Here is a 19,161-nt window from a genome sequence, read left to right on the forward strand (position 1 = left end):
TCACTTTCTTTGGTAGTTGAATTATGTTATTAGGCACTTGCAGCGCATTAAATTTATTCATTGAACCCTAATGCTCTCCGAGTTGAAGCTCAGGGATACTGAGAAATGTTGTCCTATTTCTGTTTCTGAGCTGTGTGTAGGGTTACATGAATTGACTTTACATACTTAGGGTCTTATTTACAAGCCCCTTGCACTACCGGTGCGTCACTTGTTCCCATATAAAAAGTGACGCACTGGTGGTGCATGGGGCTTGTAAATAAGACCCTTTCGGTGTATAAAAACCAGAGCTCTGCTCTGAGCAAGGGAAGCCTATCATGACACGGCCCCAGGCCCCATATCAGTCTGTTGTGTTTATTCTCCCTTATTTGACATGATCATTTCATCCCGATATCCCTTCCACTTTGCAAACTATGGGTCAGAAGAGGGTGCACCTTTAACATCATAGTAAGAATATCAATGGTACTAAACACTGAAGACACAATATCGAGTGTATCATTATATCGAGGTAAGTGTAATTCTTGGAAAGTATGTAGTTTTGGTATTTTGTATAATAATATCGAAGGTTTAAATATCTACAACTTAAATATTGTTGTATGATATTATGATTTACAAGTGTTTTTAATGTATTATTTATGTGTTAATTTTATATTGTTTACATGTTGAATGTATATATATATATATATATATATATATTACCTACTGGCAGTCGCCAGTAGGTAGTTATAGTTAGGACCTATATTCTATTTGGAATAACGTTGGCGCCGATTGACGAATCTTCGCAAAATTTTCCAAACTTTTGGCCAGCTCCGGTCCGCTCCTATCCCGAAAATTATACGGTGATTCGTCAAGCGGGGGCTGAGAAAAAAAGGGGACCCCAAAATGCGTTTTCCCCATGCATTTTCCCATAGGACCTGTTTACGCAGCTACAGCCCGAACTGCTGAACGGAATTACACCAAATTTGGCAAAGAGGTAGTCCTCAGTTCAGACTCGTGCCTTTTGCTTAAATGGTGTAAATCCGTTCAGTAGATCCTGAGAAAATTAGAGTTAAAAAGATAGATATATCTGGGCGGAGCCTAACCGCACATCTCATCGTGAGATCTGATTGTCTGTCAGTACTTCATCCAAGAAGTGTTGGCAGCCATCTTGAGACCAATATACATGATAGCACCTCATTAAAAAGCATTGCCGTTAATAGAAGGTTTTAAGACTTTAGTTACATTATAAATAATTTGTTGATGGTACCATACTCATTTTAGGAATTGTGGTGTGTTCTATGGTGATTTTACCATGTGAAAAAGCCTTCTGCTGTGATATCATAAATCATGTTTGAGAGAAAACTATTTTCTCATGCTTTTCCCACAGAGGTTTGGAAGGTGATCTATAAGCTAAACTGAGAGAATATTTTCTGTAAATTCACATTATCTTTCTCAGTCATGTGACAATGAAGTCTGACATTCTCAGTAAAACATGTACATCCAACAAGGGCAGAGACTGTCAGTTGATTCCTTTGTGTTCTACTGCAGCTTCCCAGAGTGTTCTAAAGAACAACTAGAGCGCTAACAGTCATACTTATGACAAACGTATTTCACACCTGAAGCCATCTTGATTGGAATAAAGTGGTAACTCTTAAAACATTTAATATAAAAAAGAACAAACTGAGGGGGTTCATTTTGCCATAGAAAGTATGATTAGTGCTGCAGAAAGAAAAATTAGGGCACATTTTGAGTGACTTCCCAAATCCTCTTCTATTTCATTAAAAAAGTCTGACATGCAGACTGAAACATGCACTTTCAAAACCAGCAGCAAACTTCCCTGGTAAGCAGTAGCTTTACTACAGTGATCTAATGAGCAACTAGAGTGCTAACATTCTGAATTTATGGCAAATGTGTGACACATCTGAATGCCTTCTTGATGGAATCAAAGTAAAAAACTGAAAGTATTTCCTTTTTTTTTTTTTATTTTTTTTTTTTTATTGAAAGTTTTTCTGGTGTACACAGTAATTCAATCAATCGATACAAGTAACCAGTAATAGAATATATACACATTCTTCTACAACCAGACAGAATGAAAAAAAATTACAAAATACAAGATCAGAGAATAACCCCTGCAGAAATCATCAGTTTGATCTTCTCCAACTATTGAGAGGAGCCCACATATTTCTACCCATAACCCTTATCCTTTCCCCTTTTTGGTCATATAGGCAAGACTCAATATTATGTATCGCAAGGAGCCTAGCAATCCACATTTGAAAGGTGGGTGGGGAAGGATCTTTCCATCCTGTTGAAATAAGGATGCGCAACACAGCAGCCGAGACAAATACCAATGCTTCAGCAGAGTTAGACAATTCAGCTTTGCTATCTACACCTACCACCACCTGTGTAGAGGATAAAACAATTCTGCATTTTAACAATCCAGCCAGAAAATCTGAAATTTCTCTAAGTATCAAGGATAACTTATCGCACTCAAAAAACATGTGTAATAAATCTGCAGGGCCAGTCTGACACCTAGGACACTTATCATTCTCCACCAATCCCCACGAAAACAATTTAGCTGGAGTAAAGTACAAATTAAACAATGTTTTAAAATGCTGTGCCCTTAAATTAGATGAACGTAGCAATTTTTTGTTTAATATACGAGCTAGATCAAGATCCACATCCGGATCGTCTAACTTAATGGATAATGCATGTTCGGTTTTTTCCATATCATCCTGTATGCCTACCATAAAATGATTATAGATATGTTTAATTTTATTTCCCCCATTCCCTAAGTAGTCCAATAACGGACAGCGTGTTATTGCCGTGATTCTCGGTCTAATTGCCCTTAACGACTGAAATAGCTGACTATAGAGAAGCCAGTGAGTTGGTGGTACCCCGTATTTGAGCTGAATTACCTCAAACCCAATAACCGCTCCACTTTCCCACACATCCCCGATAGTCCAGATTCCCTGCTCTTTCCAAAATTGACGGTGCATACCTGTATCCAAATATGGAAACAGATTAGAATTCCATAAAGACAGATATGTATTAATTTTGGGAATCTCTAACAGCTTTTGAATAGCTTTCCACATCCCCCATACCCCGCTCACAGTCTTGAGCCTAACCTTTGTATAACATCTGCGGTCGACTTCCCTCAAAAGTAGCCCTGCAGCCTTCTTCCCCAATAGAAGCTCGAATATAGTTGGGGGGTCCTGACTGTCTCCCTGAATCCCTGGTAAATTATCATTTAATTGATATAAGATTGACATTTGGGCTAACTGGGAAGAGTAATGGTATAGTCGAAGGTTTGGGAGGGCCATTCCGCCTCTATCGTACGGAAGTGACATGAGCATCATAGATCGTCTTGTTTTCCCATATTGCCATATAAACCTATTGAAGATTGACTCCAGCTTCTTCAATAATTTTTCCTCCAACAGGAAGGGGATAGCACGAAACAAATATAGAATCTTGGGAAACATTGCCATTTTGAGAACGTTCACCCTCCCAACCAAGGATAGATGTAAAACGTCTAGTCTCTTTAACTCCGCTTCTATCGAGCCTATAAGCGGACAATAATTTTCTGTATTGATCTTGTCTACTGTTGCGTTAATCCTCACCCCTAAATAAACTGCAGAATCAACATATCTATCATCTGTCTTAATGATATTCTTAGTGCCAATGATCTGAGTCTTCCCCTCATTTAACAGGTACCCGGATCTTCTACCAAATTCTTTTGCCAACTCTACGAGTGCCGTCATCACCTGCTGTGGATGGGTCGTAAGAATCGCCAGATCATCGGTGTAGGCCAGCAACTTATTACTATACCCATTGACAATCACTGGGCTAATCGATGGACAGTTCAAGATTCTGTGGATCAAAGGATCTATATATAGCGCAAAGAGTATCGGGGAGCAGGGACAGCCCTGACGAGTACCTCTCCTAATCATAATTTTATCGGAACTCTCACCCATTACTGATACCCTGGCTACCGGGTCTTTATACATGGCTCTAATAGCGTTAACTGCTTTTGAACCAAATCCCCTGTCTTCTAGAATACCCCAAAGATAGTCCCAGGCTACACGGTCAAAAGCCTTCTCTGCGTCGAGGAGGATCATGGCCATCTCGCCCCCCCTGGCAGCATGATTATCAAACAGAGCGATTGCTCTCCGTATGTGGTCTGTAGTGCCCCGCCCAGGCACAAACCCATGCTGCCAGGGGGATACAAGACCGCCAATAACCCCCCCCAGCCTTTTGGCCCAGATTTTAGAATACAGTTTAGTGTCTGCATTAATAAGTGATATAGGCCTATACGAGCCTGGGTTTTCTTTAGGTTTGCCTTTTTTGTGAAAAATGATTACATTTGTCTCTTTCCACGAATCAGGGATAGTGCCTGTACACAGAATACCGTTAAACAAATCCAACAAAATAGGAACAATCTCAGATTCGATGCTCTTATAGACTTCTAAGGGAATTCCATCGGGGCCTGCAGCCTTCCCGGCAGCAAGCTCATGCAAGGCATCCTTAATTTCGCTTTCAGTGACATCTCTATCCAGTTTTTCTCTGAGTGGTCCATCAAGAACTCGTCCACCATTATCGAACTCCCATCTTTGATGATCTTGCTGATCGATATGGAAATTCTCACAATCATACAATTTTTGATAGAAGTTTTTAAAGACTCTAAGGATGTCTTGTGACTCTTAATAACTTCTATCAAACTGAAAGTATTTCCTACTGAGGAGACTGTAGTAAATGAGGAAATTAGGAAACTTCATAACAAATAAGTCTCCCAAGATGGCCACCAGAGACAAAAGAGCCCAAATGTAGCCCAAATATCACCCAGATGTAGCCCAAGTATAGCCCAATGACAGAATGTCCCAGAGTGTTCTTAAGAACAACTAGAGCGCTTACTGTCTTACTTATGACAAAAGTATGACACACCTGAAGCCATCTTGATTGGAATAAACTGGTAACACTTAAAACACAATGAGGGGGTTCATTTTGCCATAGACATTATGATTAGTGCTGAAGAAAGAAAAATTAAAGCACATTTTGAGTGACTTCTCAAATCCTCTTCTATGTCATTAAAACATTCTGATATGCAGACTGAAACATGCACTTTTAATACCAGCAGCAGACATCTGTGGTGAGCAGTAGCTTTACTATAGTGATCTAATGAGCAACTAGAGTGCTAACATTCAGAATTTATGGCAAATGTTTGACATATCTGAATACTTTCTTGATGGAATCAAAGTAAAAAACTGAAAGCATTTCCTACTGAGGAGACTGCAGTAAATGAGGAAATTAGGAAACTTCATAACAAATAAATCTCCCAGGATGGCCACCAGAGACAAAAGAGCCCAAAGGCAGCACACATATCACCCAGATGTAGCCCACATGTAGCCCAATGACAGAAGTGTGCAAAACACTTATTTGTTGTGTATTTGCAGTTTTATATAGTGCAGACTTGTCAGGTATTGGAGTGCTTTACATGAGCATTGGTTACATCACACAAGATCAAATTCATTTTGGTTGTTGACATGGGGAGATTAAGTGATTTGACCAGAATCACAGAATGTTGAGCTGAAGCAGAAACTCCAACCTGGTTCCCCAGTTGCAAAGTCTGCAGCTCTGGAAGTAGCATTACATCCTCACCCCTAAGTGCAACATTTAATCAAGTGGTCAACTGGATAAAAAAACATAAAGATTACAAATAATTTAAAAGTTCTTTGTCGCTATTTGAAAACTCAGAAAATATGTCCTCATTATAGTTTTTTAGAGCACTAACCATAATTTTGATGCAAATAAGACCCTCTCATATATGTAATTTCTAAAGGAAATGCTTTAGGTATTACAGTTTTGATTACATCAAGATGACGTCAGGCGTTCCACACTTTTGTAATAAATATAGAATGTTAGAAATCTAGTTGTTCATAGGGATACTGTTGAGAGGCAAAGGCCTGGGGCACGGACTCTGAAAATTGAAGGCAGGTAGGAGAGTGCAGAGGCAACAATTTGACCACACTGGGCAGGGCAGTGGCAGCACAACAGACTATGGAGGGCAGTGGAAAGGGGGGCAGGGGCAACAAACCAACAATGCACGACTGGCAAGAGAGGCTGCGGCAATATAATTGACCATTGTGCGCAGAAGGAAGAGGCAGTGGTAGTACAACCATACATGCCAACAGACCCGTTTCAGCCAGGAAAACGTCCAATGTTTTTAAGCTGAAATGGTCTTTATTTGATCTGTCTCCTGTCTACAATCTCCTCTTTTTCAATGTAACTCAAAGGGAAAAATCAATACCCCAGTTTTTTTCCAAAATCTCCCTCTTACCAAGTTCAAAATGTTCACATGTATGGTACATTGGATCATGGTAGGCAGGAGGAATTGGGGTAGGGACATGGACTCGGATAACAGAGGACAGAAGGGACATGGAGAGGTGCACCAAACTGACCCTACAGGGCAGGCATCAGGGTTTGCAGCAGCACAATACACCACACAGGGCATGCGGGACGGGAGTGCAGCACAACAATCCATAGAAAGCAATACGGAGGTGACAGGACCATGCACATGGACAACAGAGAACAGAGGGGAAAGAGGCAATGGTAGCTAATTGACCATAATTGACAGACAGGAGAGAAAGCTGCAGCATAACAGACCATAAAGGGCAGGAGGGACGGATCAGGGGCATTACAATGGAACAGACAAGCCAGGAGGGAGGGAATAGGGGTCTGCACATGGAAACAGAGGGCTGGGGGCAAGGGGGCAGGGCAGGAGCAGCAAGATGACCATGGAGGTCAGGCAGGATGGGCACTAGAAACAAGACACACCATGGAGAGCAACAGTGAGACTATGATGGCATACACACAAACCATGAAGGGAAGGTGTGAGAGGGTCAGGGGCAGCTAGCTGACCACACAGGGAAGGTGGGAGGGGCCATGGCAGCACAGAAGACCATGCATGGCAAGCGGGAGTGTTAGTGGCAGCACAATAGCTATGATGGGCAAGAACGAGGGTGCAGGGGCATGCACAAAGGACCATGGAGGATAGAAGGGAGGGTCAGGACCTGGGCACAGACAAGAGAGTTCAGGGGAAGGGGCCTCACAATAGACCGTGTGGTGCAGGTAGGAGGAGCAGTTGCAGCACAACAGACCAGGGAGGGCAGAAGGGTGTGCTCAGTAAAATGGACCATGGAGGACAGGAGGAAGGGGATAGGGGCATGGCATGTGGACAGGCAGGGTGGAGGTGGCAGGGACAGGTTACAGTCATCTGACAATGCTAGGCAGGTGGGAGGGGAGTGGCAGTTCAACAGAACACTCAGAGTAGATAGGAGTGGAAGGTACATGGAACATGGTGGGCAAAAAGGATGGAGCAGGGGCATGCACAAAGACATCGGAGGGCAGGGGGAAGGAGAATAAGGGCAGCAAGCTAAGCACAGAGGTTAAGCAGGAGGTCAATGATGGGCCATAGATTTGGGCAATGGAGGGCAGGAGGAGTGGACTGGTACATCATGTTGAATGCAGGGCAGTGGAAGCACATCAGACCATGCATGGCAGGAGGGAGGAGGCTAGTCCATGGATTCAGACAGCAGAGGATAGGGAGGAGGTGGATGGGGCAGCAAGCTAGCTGTTCAGAGAAGGTGGGTATTAGGAACGTTATTGTTTTTAAAATGTGTGTCTGTGCAAACTACTTAAAATATGAACATGTATGCAGCATAATCTCACTTTTCTTCAGGAAGAAGAGGACGTTTGTGACTGTGACTCCGGGCTCACTTGGCAGAAACACCCCCTGACCCTCCACCCCCATCGCAAAATGTAATGCCCATGAAAAGGGTAGGTGGACGCAGTGTTATATAGAACATAGTCCTGAGAGCACGATTGAAAATGAAAACTAGATATAGTATATGGTATAAACTATGTACCAAAAAGTGTGATATAAGATGAACCGGGGGGTGAAATATGATACGCAATACATTGTGCGCAATGACAGATTCATTGGAGAGTGCGAGATAGCACAGGCACTAGCGCGTGCTATGCGATATGCACCTTGGAGTGTAATATGCACAGGGCAGTGTTGTGTAACCTAACTAGTCTCTAAAGTTGTAATATAACATATGTGCTGGGGAGTGTAACGTTGCATATGCACTGTGACAAAGATATGGATCCCAGATTGTAATATGTATGGCATAGCGCTGTGCGTTATAACATAGGCATCGAGGAAGGCACGTTAGATGGGGCAATATAACCCGTGCGAAGGCAAGTGTGGCATGACATATTCATGGGGTGGTGTCACAGTGCACATGGGCTAGAGAGTGTCATAGCATTCGCACTAGCTGGTGGAATACAACACAGAGGTGTGTGGCACTCAGCGGGCACTGGTGGGTGTAACACAGCATTGGGCTCAGCCAGGAGCACGCTGTGGCTCTCAAGTGAGGTTCGTCTCCTTTCCAGAGAGTAAAATAAAAAGTATTACACATCCGGCGATGGATGTGTGTTTTATTAACCGTGAGGGGGGTTTCTTGCATAGTTTGGTCGAATTTTTGTCGACTCCCTTTGAATGGCTTGGTGTGCGTGTGTATTAAATGTGCCCATCAATAGCTACCCATGTTTGTATAAATAAATGACAAGTGTGTCTACTTGGAGAGTACCCACCGGTGGGGGCGCCGGGATTAGGCACGGTACGGCGTCGGACTCGTCAGAGCTTCACTAGCGGTGTAAATACATTCCACGTGGATTCATTGAATGCATAGTCGCCTTTTAATGAATATCACGCAAATCGTCATTGTGATAGGTACATACGGTTTGTCCAGCATATCCTAGGTGTTTCTATAAATATATTTATAAATAATAAAGAACAAAGGCCGGCCCCGGGGGATGGGGTCCCCGGAGCCATAAGTGGCCTGAGGAGGGGGGCAACGCAGCCCCCTCCTAAAGATTTTTTTTTAAAAAAAGGCCATGACCCAGGGGTTGGGGTCTCCTGGGCCGATTAAGGCCTTGGGAGGGCCAAATTAATTTTTTTCAACAAAAAATAATTTGGGTGCAGGCCCTGGGGGATGGGGTCCCCAGGGCCAATAAATTGGAAAAAGAAGGGGGGCCACACAGCCCTCCTTCTTAAAAAAATTAAATAAATAAAAGACCGGCATTGCGCCGGAGGCCACGCCCCCTCCTTGCAGCACTCTGCAAACGCGCCCCCTGGCCAGTTGTAAGTTGTGGCATTAATTCCCCTTCAATACTGAGGGTCCCTGAGGGCCAACTAGCCCAACAGTTATCTCCAGTATGCGCCAGGGAGCTGCGTTGCAGACAGGTGTTCTGAGGCCACGCCCCTTTTTACACCTCTATGCAACGCAGCTCTGTGGCGCTTACTGGAGGTACCTAGTGGGCTAGTTTGACCCTAGGGATCCTTAGGATTCAAGGGGACTTAATCTCTCAACTTAGAACGGCCACAGGGCGCGTTTACACAGTGGAAAGAGAGGGGACGGGGCCTGAGGTGACGTGTGCAAACACGTACTGTGACGCGTTTTAAGTTGGGGAAATAATTCCCTTTCAAACCTGAGGGACCCTGGGGGCCAACTAGCCCACCAGGTGCTTCCAGTAAGCACCACTGCTCTGTGTTGCAGAGAGGTGGTGCAGGCCGTTCCCCTTTTTACACCTCTCTGCAATGGCGCTTACTGGACGTACCTAGTGGACTATTTTGCCCCTAGGGATCCTCAGGATTCAAGGGGACTTAATCTCCCAACTTAAAAAACGGCCACAGGGCGTGTTTACACAGTGGGGAAGGGAGGGGACGGGGCCTGAGGTGACGTGTGCAAACATGCCCTATGGCGCCTTTTAAGTTGGGGAAATAATTCCCCTTCAATCCTGAGGGCCCCTGGGGTCTAACTAGCCCACCAGGTGCTTCCAGTAAGCGCCACTGAGCTGCGTTGCAGAGAGATGGTCCAGGCCATGCCACTTTTTACACCTCTCTGCAACGCAGCTCTGTGGCGCTTACTAGAGGTGCCTAGTGGTCTAGTTGGACCCTAGGGACCCTCAGGATTCAAGGGGACTTAATCTCCCAACCTAAAATGGCCACAGGGCGTGTTTACACAGTGGGGAAGGGAGGGGAAGGGGCCTGAGGTGACGTGTGCAAACACGCCCTGTGGCATGTTTTAAGAGGTAGTTTTAATCCCCTGCCCTATTATATACTAGGGGCTTACAGAGGAGGTCATGCTAATCACAGGGGGACCCCAATGCATAGTGTTCCCTAGTGTATGTAGGTGTTTTTACTGTATTCTGAGTGTCTTTTAACATAGCACTGGCTCTAGGACTGGTTAGTCAGACTCAGTTACCACCAGTATCCGTCTGAAAAAGTTGAGGGTACAGGATGATTTTGCAACAAGGCTTCTTTCTGCTCTTCTGTTTGTTCTTTCTGCACGTTATCCTTCTTCCTGCACTTTTCTTCGTCTTTGAGGACTTCTGTTGCTTCTTTCTGCATTTCTTTTTTTTCTTTTTGTGAGTTCTTTCTTCTTTCTTCACATTTCCTATCTCTGTAGGCATAGTTAGAAATTAGAATTTAAAAAACCTTTGAAATTCACTGAAAAAACCATAGGTTTCAGGCACGCTATAGTTAGGAATTAGCATTTAAAAAACCTTAGAAATTCACTGAAAAAAACATAGGTTTCAGGGGTGTTATAGTTAGCTGGACTTTTCACTCGTACAAAACCATTGAAATTCCCCCGTTATAGTTAGTTCAGCTAACTATAACTCGCGTGCCCGCAATGCACTGCTGATGACGTCACATATTACATCACTCATAACATGGTCAGTGAAAATGCATATATAAATATATAAAAAATATAATAAAACATACATACCTTAGCATTTAAAAAACCGTACAAATTCACTTAAAAAACCATAGGTTTCACACACGTTATAGTTAGGAATTAGCATTTAAAAAGCCTTGCAAATTCACTTAAAAAACCATAGGTTTCACACATGTTATAGTTAGCTGGACATTTCACTCGTAAAAAACCATTGAAATTCCCCCGTTATAGTTAGTTCAGATAACTATAACTCGTGCGATCGCCTATCACAAGGATGATGTCATCAGTGATGTCATGAGTGATGCCACTGACCATGTCATGAGTGATGTAATATGTGACGTCATGAGAGCAGTGGTTTGCGGGCGCGCGAGTTATAGTTATCTGAACTAACTATAACGGGGGAATTTCAATGGTTTTTTACGAGTGAAATGTCCAGCTAACTATAACATGTGTGAAACCTATGGTTCTTTAAGTGAATATATATATATATATATATATATATATATATATATATATATATCTATATATATAAAAAAATTCAAACCATGTTTCGCGATATCCTCTGCCTCAGGCTGGTGGCGGGCTACCGGCAAGGGCGCGACCCTTATTGATCCGTAAATTAATCCTTTGCTTGTAAAAGATTACGCCGAGCCCCAATTTTGTTGATAACAGCGTGATTTATTCGATCAGGTTTGTGGCAAACAACACCCGACGTGTTTCGAAACCCTCCGGTTTCTTGGTCACGGGTCAATATGACCCGTGACCAAGAAACCGGAGGGTTTCGAAACGCGTCGGGTGTTGTTTGCCACAAACCTGATCGAATAAATCACGCTGTTATCAACAAAATTGGGGCTCGGCGTAATCTTTTACAAGCAAAGGATTAATTTACGGATCTCTATATATATATATGTATATATATATATCTATATATATATATATAGATATATATATATATTCACTTAAAAAAACATAGGTTTCACACATGTTATAGTTAGGTGGATATTTCACTCATAAAAAACCAATGAAATTCCCCCGTTATAGTTAGTTCAGATAACTATAACTCGCGCGCCCGCAATCCACTGCTCATGACGTCACATATTACATCACTCATGACATGGTCAGTGGCATCACTCATGACATCACTGATGACATCATCCTTGTGATAGAGTGGCGGTCGCGCGAGTTATAGTTATCTGAACTAACTATAACGGGGGAATTTCATTGTTTTTTTACGAGTGAAATATCCACCTAACTATAACATGTGTGAAACCTATGGTTTTTTAAGTGAATTTGCAAGGTTTTTTAAATGCTAATTCCTAACTATAACGTGTGTGAAACCTATGGTTTTTTCAGTGAATTTCTACGGTTTTTTAAATGCTAATTTATTTATGTATTATTTTTTTATAAATATTTATTTTACAATAAACTACAATAAACCGCGATTTTTTAAAAAAAATTTAAAAAAATATATATTTTTTTTAGTTTTTCAGGGTGCGCGCACGGTGCGCGCACCCCCACGATTTAAAAAAAAAATTAAAAAAAAAATTGCCTTCGGGGTCCTTCAGGGACCCCCTGACCAAGGCTAGGGGGTCAGGAACTCTCTACCCTGCCCCCTTTTCACGTTCGCCACCTTCCTTTTTCACTCTCGCACTGAAAACAAACAAAATGGCGGCCGACACTTCCTGATTTCGACCGATTCGAACGTTGACTAACATGTACCCACCAATCAGAATTACGCTCGCGCACGTTAGGGTGCTCGCACGGTGCGCGCACGGTGCGCGCACCCTGCGCGCGTATAGATATATATATGCTTTTAAATGCTATTTTCTCAGGAAATACTAAACAGATTTAAACCAGACCTGCGAAAGGCACTTCCTTGACCTTATGGCTACCTCTCTACCAAATTTCAAGTAATTCTGTTCAGCCGTTCGGGCTGTAGCTGCGACTAAAGGTCCTATGGAAAAATGCATGGGGAAAACGCGTTTAGGGACCCCCCTTTTTTCTCGGTCCCCGCTTGACGAATCACCCCGAGACTTTCAGGGTAGGAGCTGAACGGAGCGCCCCATTAGTTTTGAAAATTTCGCGAGGATTCGTCAACCGGCGCCAAAGTTATTCAAAATAGAATTTTGAGATTTCCTATGGAAACACGGTCCTAACTATAACTATCTACTGGCGACCGCCAGTAGATAATATATATATATATATACAAACAAAATACGGGTCCTTCTGGGATCAGTCCCGTCGCCAGGTGGTGCGTCAGCCGGCAGAAACCCAAGCCGGTATCAAAATGTTCAAAGTTTCCTCAAGTAACAACGCACACTCAGGAATCCATTGCAACCACACAGGTTTATTAACGTGAACCGCTACGCGTTTCGACACCAAGAGTGTCTTGATCACACGATTTTCACAGTGTTACATGACGTGTATTTGACAACAAAAAACATAGAAAAGGCACTACCATTGGAGCAACCATTTCTGCCCCGTTTTCTGGCATCCATCTTGGAAGTGTAACCTCAGTAAGTATTATATACCTTGACAGTGTAGATTTACAAGTTAATGTCTACTAAGATGACAAATAATGAACGTAAAATTGATAAACCATGATACCACAGTGTCCAGTTCATGATAAATGCGAAACTAAAGTAGAATTTCAAAAGATACAAAAAATCGATAATATCGTACATTGTATGTGGTAGGTTATATGATTTCCAATTTCGATACATTCTGTCTAGAATCTGCCAGTGCATATTCATATATAACATCTCTAAAATAGAGAAAGGTATTCTGCTGTAACTTCACACGATTTCGTGTCAGAATATTCGGGCATCAATAAAGTTCGAACAAGATATCTCTGAAATCCCCAATAGAAACAACCACAACCTCAAAGGTTTCTATCCCTGTGGGCACTGCAGGGCTTGTAAATCTAGCCATATGGTGCAAGACTTTGAGATCCCAGGCATGCAACAGAACAGAAAGATTGGGCAATTCCTGACATGTAGCACCAATTTCACGATATATGTTTTGGAATGCCCGTGTAAACTTAGGTATGTCGGCAGCACGACATGCATGGTTAAAAAACGAGTTCAGGAGCACCTACGAGCCATCACTAACAAAGATTTACATTACCCCATTGCCCGCCATTTTCAAGACAAACACCGTTCTAATAACTCCCTTTTGAGATTTTTTGCTATTGAACAAGTCAATACAAGCAGAAGGGGCGGAAATAGAGAGATAGCCCTTAGGAAAAAAGAATCTAAATGGATTATAGAACTGGAAACTAGATTCCCAGGAGGGCATACTCTCGATGAAGATTTAGCGAGCCACTTACATGATGACTAAGCTGACCTTGGATTTTCTGTATATAAAATGCTGTGTTCATATCTTATAACTGTATTGTAAATATTGTGTTTTTAACTGTGTGCTCTGTTTTGTTGTATTTTAGGAGGAAAGGAAGGGACCCTTCACTGGCACGGTGGGCACAAATTTCACGGGTACCCTACCCTTTTCTTCATCAGAATCACCTGAGCACTCTCCATCAAGAAAAATGACGTAACAAATTTTTTACCTTTATCTTTTCAAATTTATATTGATTCACTTTGATCTTGGCTTATGTTTCACTGTGCAGGACGTTTGGTTTTGTGAAGCTACCTGGGGTTTTGTTTACAAGAATCATGTAAGGCATTTGCTCAGAGCCACTAGGGCGCCTATATTGTTACAGTTCCATCGTTTGTGTGTAACCCACATAGTTTTCTCAAGGCACTGGGCTGAAAAACCTTGTTCGAACTTTATTGATGCCCGAATACTCTGACACGAAATCGTGTGCAGTTACAGCAGAATACCTTTCTCTATTTTGTGCAGGACTTTTGGTTTTGTGAAGCTACCTGGGGTTTTGCTTACAAGAATCATCTAAGGCATTTGCTCAGAGCCACTAGGGCGCCTATATTGATACAGTTCCATCGTTTGTGTGTAACCCACATATTTTTCTCAAGGCACTTGCCTGAAAAACCTTGTTCGAACTTTATTGATGCCCGAATATTCTGACACGAAATCGTGTGAAGTTACAGCAGAATACCTTTCTCTATTTTAGAGATGTTATATATGAATATGCACTGGCAGATTCTAGACAGAATGTATCGAAATTGGAAATCATATAACCTACCACATACAATGTACAATATTATCGATTTTTTGTATCTTTTGAAATTCTACTTTAGTTTTGCATTTATCATGAACTGGACACTGTGGTATCATGGTTTATCAATTTTACGTTCATTATTTGTCGTCTTAGTAGACATTAACTTGTAAATCTACACTGTCAAGGTATATAATACTTACTGAGGTTACACTTCCAAGATGGATGCCAGAAAACGGGGCAGAAATGGTTGCTCCAATGATAGTGCCTTTTCTATGTTTTTTGTTGTCAAATACACGTCATGTAACACTGTGAAAATCGTGTGATCAAGACACTCTTGGTGTTGAAACGCGTAGCGGTTCACGTTAATAAACCTCTGTGGTTGCAATGGATTCCTGAGTGTGCGTTGTTACTTGAGGAAACTTTGAACATATATATATATATATATATATATTTACATTTATTCAAAAAGTCGAAATAAATAAATGTAATTGAATTTAATATTATATTTTTATGGGGTGTAGACTTTTGAGTTGGAGTAAGTCCAACCCCACCTATGGCAAATCGCTGGTACTGCAGCACCCTCCCTTCAATAAGAATGGAGATAGGGACTTAAAATTAAGCTCCATATTATCTGTCAAAATACATGAACTTATTTAAACTGTTTTAAAAGTTTTTCGTATTCAAAATATTTACATTTTTTATTGAAAATTAAGTTAGTAACTCTGTATATTCATAAACATTATTATTTCACTTGCAAATATTATTCAGTTTTTTAAGTTGAATAAGCTTTTAAACTTTTTACTATGCTGTATAATGCGGAGATCTCCTCTTCGATATCAGAGGTCTCTGTCAAGTGTGCAGAACGTCGAATATAGTTGTAAAGTCATTACTAGTAGTAACGTTACTGTCACATTGCACATTTACTGAATCAGCCCCTCTGTTTCAGAGTGTGGTGACATGCAAGTCAACACTTTTAAGTAACATTGCACTTGGAAATGTTGATTAGCCCAAGAATGTAAACTTACTGCAAAGTGTAGAGTAAAATGACACACACGGATTTACTCAAGTGTAAATTTGCCTTTGTGAATAGGCCCAGTGTAAGCCTACTTTTGTGAACAATTCCCTATGTTTTCTTCATAGCACAACTTTCTTTACAATGTATACAAACATATGCTAAGTGGCAAGTCTTTAAATGCTGATTAAGGTATTCTTCTGTCCATCAAACCTGCAGATCACCTTGTTTTATATTGATCAGTGATGAATGTTCGAGGAATATTTACAAAAAGGCATTATAGCATAAATAATTTATAACTCTGTATACCTTGACCTGTAATTAAAATTATGTTTCCTACAATTAATACTTTTCTGACTGTTGTTATATCTGTATTTAATTCCTTATGAATATTTTAATGAATAGTAGCATGTAAATGATACTGTAAAATTATATTGCCCCTCTCCCAATAATTTACTATCTTTCTTTATATTAATTACTTCTTTTATTGTTAAGTTCAAAATAAACCAATATGTGCGTTGCTTTTTGCTATATTATTGCAACACTGTAGGATTCCACACTATTATTTGCACTTATATATGCTTTGTCCCCTAACATAACAAGACCCGGATTGCGATATAATTACTTTGATTGCAGTATTCTTTTGAAACACATAAATAAATACTTGTTCTTATTATTATTCATTTTATTGTGATTTATTTTCTAAATCTCTACTAACCTCCCTGTAGCACCATTAGAGAGTGTGTCAGAATCTCTACTCTAATCCATGCCGTTGAGCTATAGTGTTATATTTTTGACCTCTGACAAATCATAGTCTGTAAATTATCCCAGAATTACACACTGTTTGATATTTTCTATTGTTAGATCCACCTTATTGTTGGAGCTCTCAGTCAAGTTCGAAACACATCTCATTTTCATAAGCTGATTTTCTCTGAATCTATCAACTCCCCATCTCCCCCTCCACACCTAGAACAGCAAAAAAAATACTTCTTTGTGATGCCAGATCAACCTGGCTTGTTCAAGAACGCTAGGTAAAACATGAATCACAATTCCTTTTTCACAAATACTGAATCTCTGACAGCTGACAATTATCACAGCACTGAAAATGAGTCCACCAAAACTGACCTCCTCTATTTTTACTTCTGACTAACAAACTTGGAAACTTGGCAGAAACTATTTGCAATCATTTTAAACGTCACAAGAAACCTATTTTGGACACACAGGAATAAATTAGGCTTTTAGTGACCGAGCTTGTGAACATAATTTTTGTCTTTTTATTAATGGCTACATTGTACTCCAATCTACAGTCATTAATGTGCACATTTTCACCACTATCTACAACTGACTGAAATACCTTATAGCTAATGCTATTAACTCTTTCATCAACTTCACCGTCTACTTCTTTCAGTACAGGTTACCACACTCACACCTAGTCAGTGACCAATATTCCCCAGAACCATACAGAGATATAGTTAGTGACCAGTGCTAACTATGATAATTATCCTCAGAAATGTAAATATACAAATCACACTGAATTAGCTTTTGAAAAAGTGATGTCTCCATGTTTTGTTGCCCGTCCTGACTAGGGCTATCAGCCTGGCCACATAAAAGGGGTGCCATTTTTCTCAGAAGTGCAGGAATGCAGGAAGGTATGTATTTTATGGATCCCCGCAGACTCTGAAACTTTCCTTCATAGAAATGTGAGGACAGTCTGATTTTAGCAAAGGTTTTAGGTTTGCAGGGCATTCTGGGTATGAAAACATGATGGGATCAATGCAAGTCACACCAATCTGGATTACCCTGGGTCTCTAAGTTCCAGAAATCCCCACAGTTCTCCAGTTGCTGGCTGACCTTGAGCTCAAATTGTGCAGCCATGCACCACGGAAAGTGGGAAGAAACTTACATTTATTCATTCTCAGTCAGCCCATATGTCAAACTATCCCCAAAAGAATCCAAATGTGTTCTTGCTTGGCATGGGGTGCTCTAGGCCCCAGGAGGCAGAAAGACTGCTGAGACTTTAGGGGTGGGGCTGCATTTTTTTTTTTCAATATCCCTGTAATCAATACAGCTTTCTGCTCCTCCAGGAGCATATTGGGAGTACATCCTTCATGGGCTCTAGAGGTGGGGGATATGGCCTGATGCGTTCCAGCCCCATTTATTTATATATCTTTTTTTTTGCTAATATCATTGGCTGTAGTGGCTTTTTTCCCAATCAGTTTCCTGTGGGGGCAGAAAACAATGAGGGCTTTAGTAGTCGGGTGAGGGATCAACGTCTGGATTGGCAACTCCCACCCCATTTTGTTTAAATATCCCTGTTGTCTTCGGGGCTTTCTGCCCCCCTGTGGCAGATTGGGATCCCCCACTCTGTCCCTTAGGGGCAGAATGTCTATTTGAGTTGCATGTTGTGTGTACGTAGCAGTGCAATGTACAGACATGTCTGTATATGTATTATGTCTTGCGTTTTAAATGTTGGTATCTGTATATATGTTCATTACAGCCCTGTTGGGGGACGAAGCGCATTTGCTGGGCTGAAGAGATGTTGGTTAAGAAGACTGAAGAATAAGTCCTGATTATAATGATGAGTCTTCATGTCTAAAATTGTTGAATGGAATTAACATTGGATTGAAGATGATAATACACCATGTGCATTGGAGAATATACAATTACTTTCAAATGATCAAAGAGAAGTCTTTGAATGATGGAAGAGGTGTTGCACCGCGGCCAGGGCGACTGACTCCGGAATCTAGTGGATCACGGTTTGATCCCCGGTGCCGGTGGCAGATTAGCCCAGAACCATGTGCCTCTGGGCAATAGCTTGCTTAATCTTCCTGACGGCCCCCAGCACCTAGAAACCCTTACGGGTGATTGTTCGCGCTTTACAAATGTGGATTATTATTATTATATTATAATGATAATATATTTCTAAGTGCTTCCCCCCTATTGTGTGCATTTATTGTGAATCTTTGAGGGGGTTGTTCGTCAGTGGAACATCTGGGATGAGCACCCAAGTGGATTAAAATACATAGTGTAGACTTGTGCAATGTATAATTTAGGGTTATTGTTGGAAGGTGGTTTTATGATAATAGCAGATAGGCACCTAACACCAGAAACAAGGCTGCCGACATGATACTGGGTCACTAAAAAGAGTTTTTATAAATGAATCCCTTGCTCAACCCATGGTAGCTGACACCAAGCAATAAGGCTTAGCTTAGGATGCAGGCATGTAAAGAAAATAAGTAAGA

Source organism: Triturus cristatus, chromosome 4_1 (genome assembly GCF_964204655.1).
Source record: "Triturus cristatus chromosome 4_1, aTriCri1.1, whole genome shotgun sequence".
NCBI classification, from domain to species: Eukaryota; Metazoa; Chordata; class Amphibia; order Caudata; family Salamandridae; genus Triturus; species Triturus cristatus.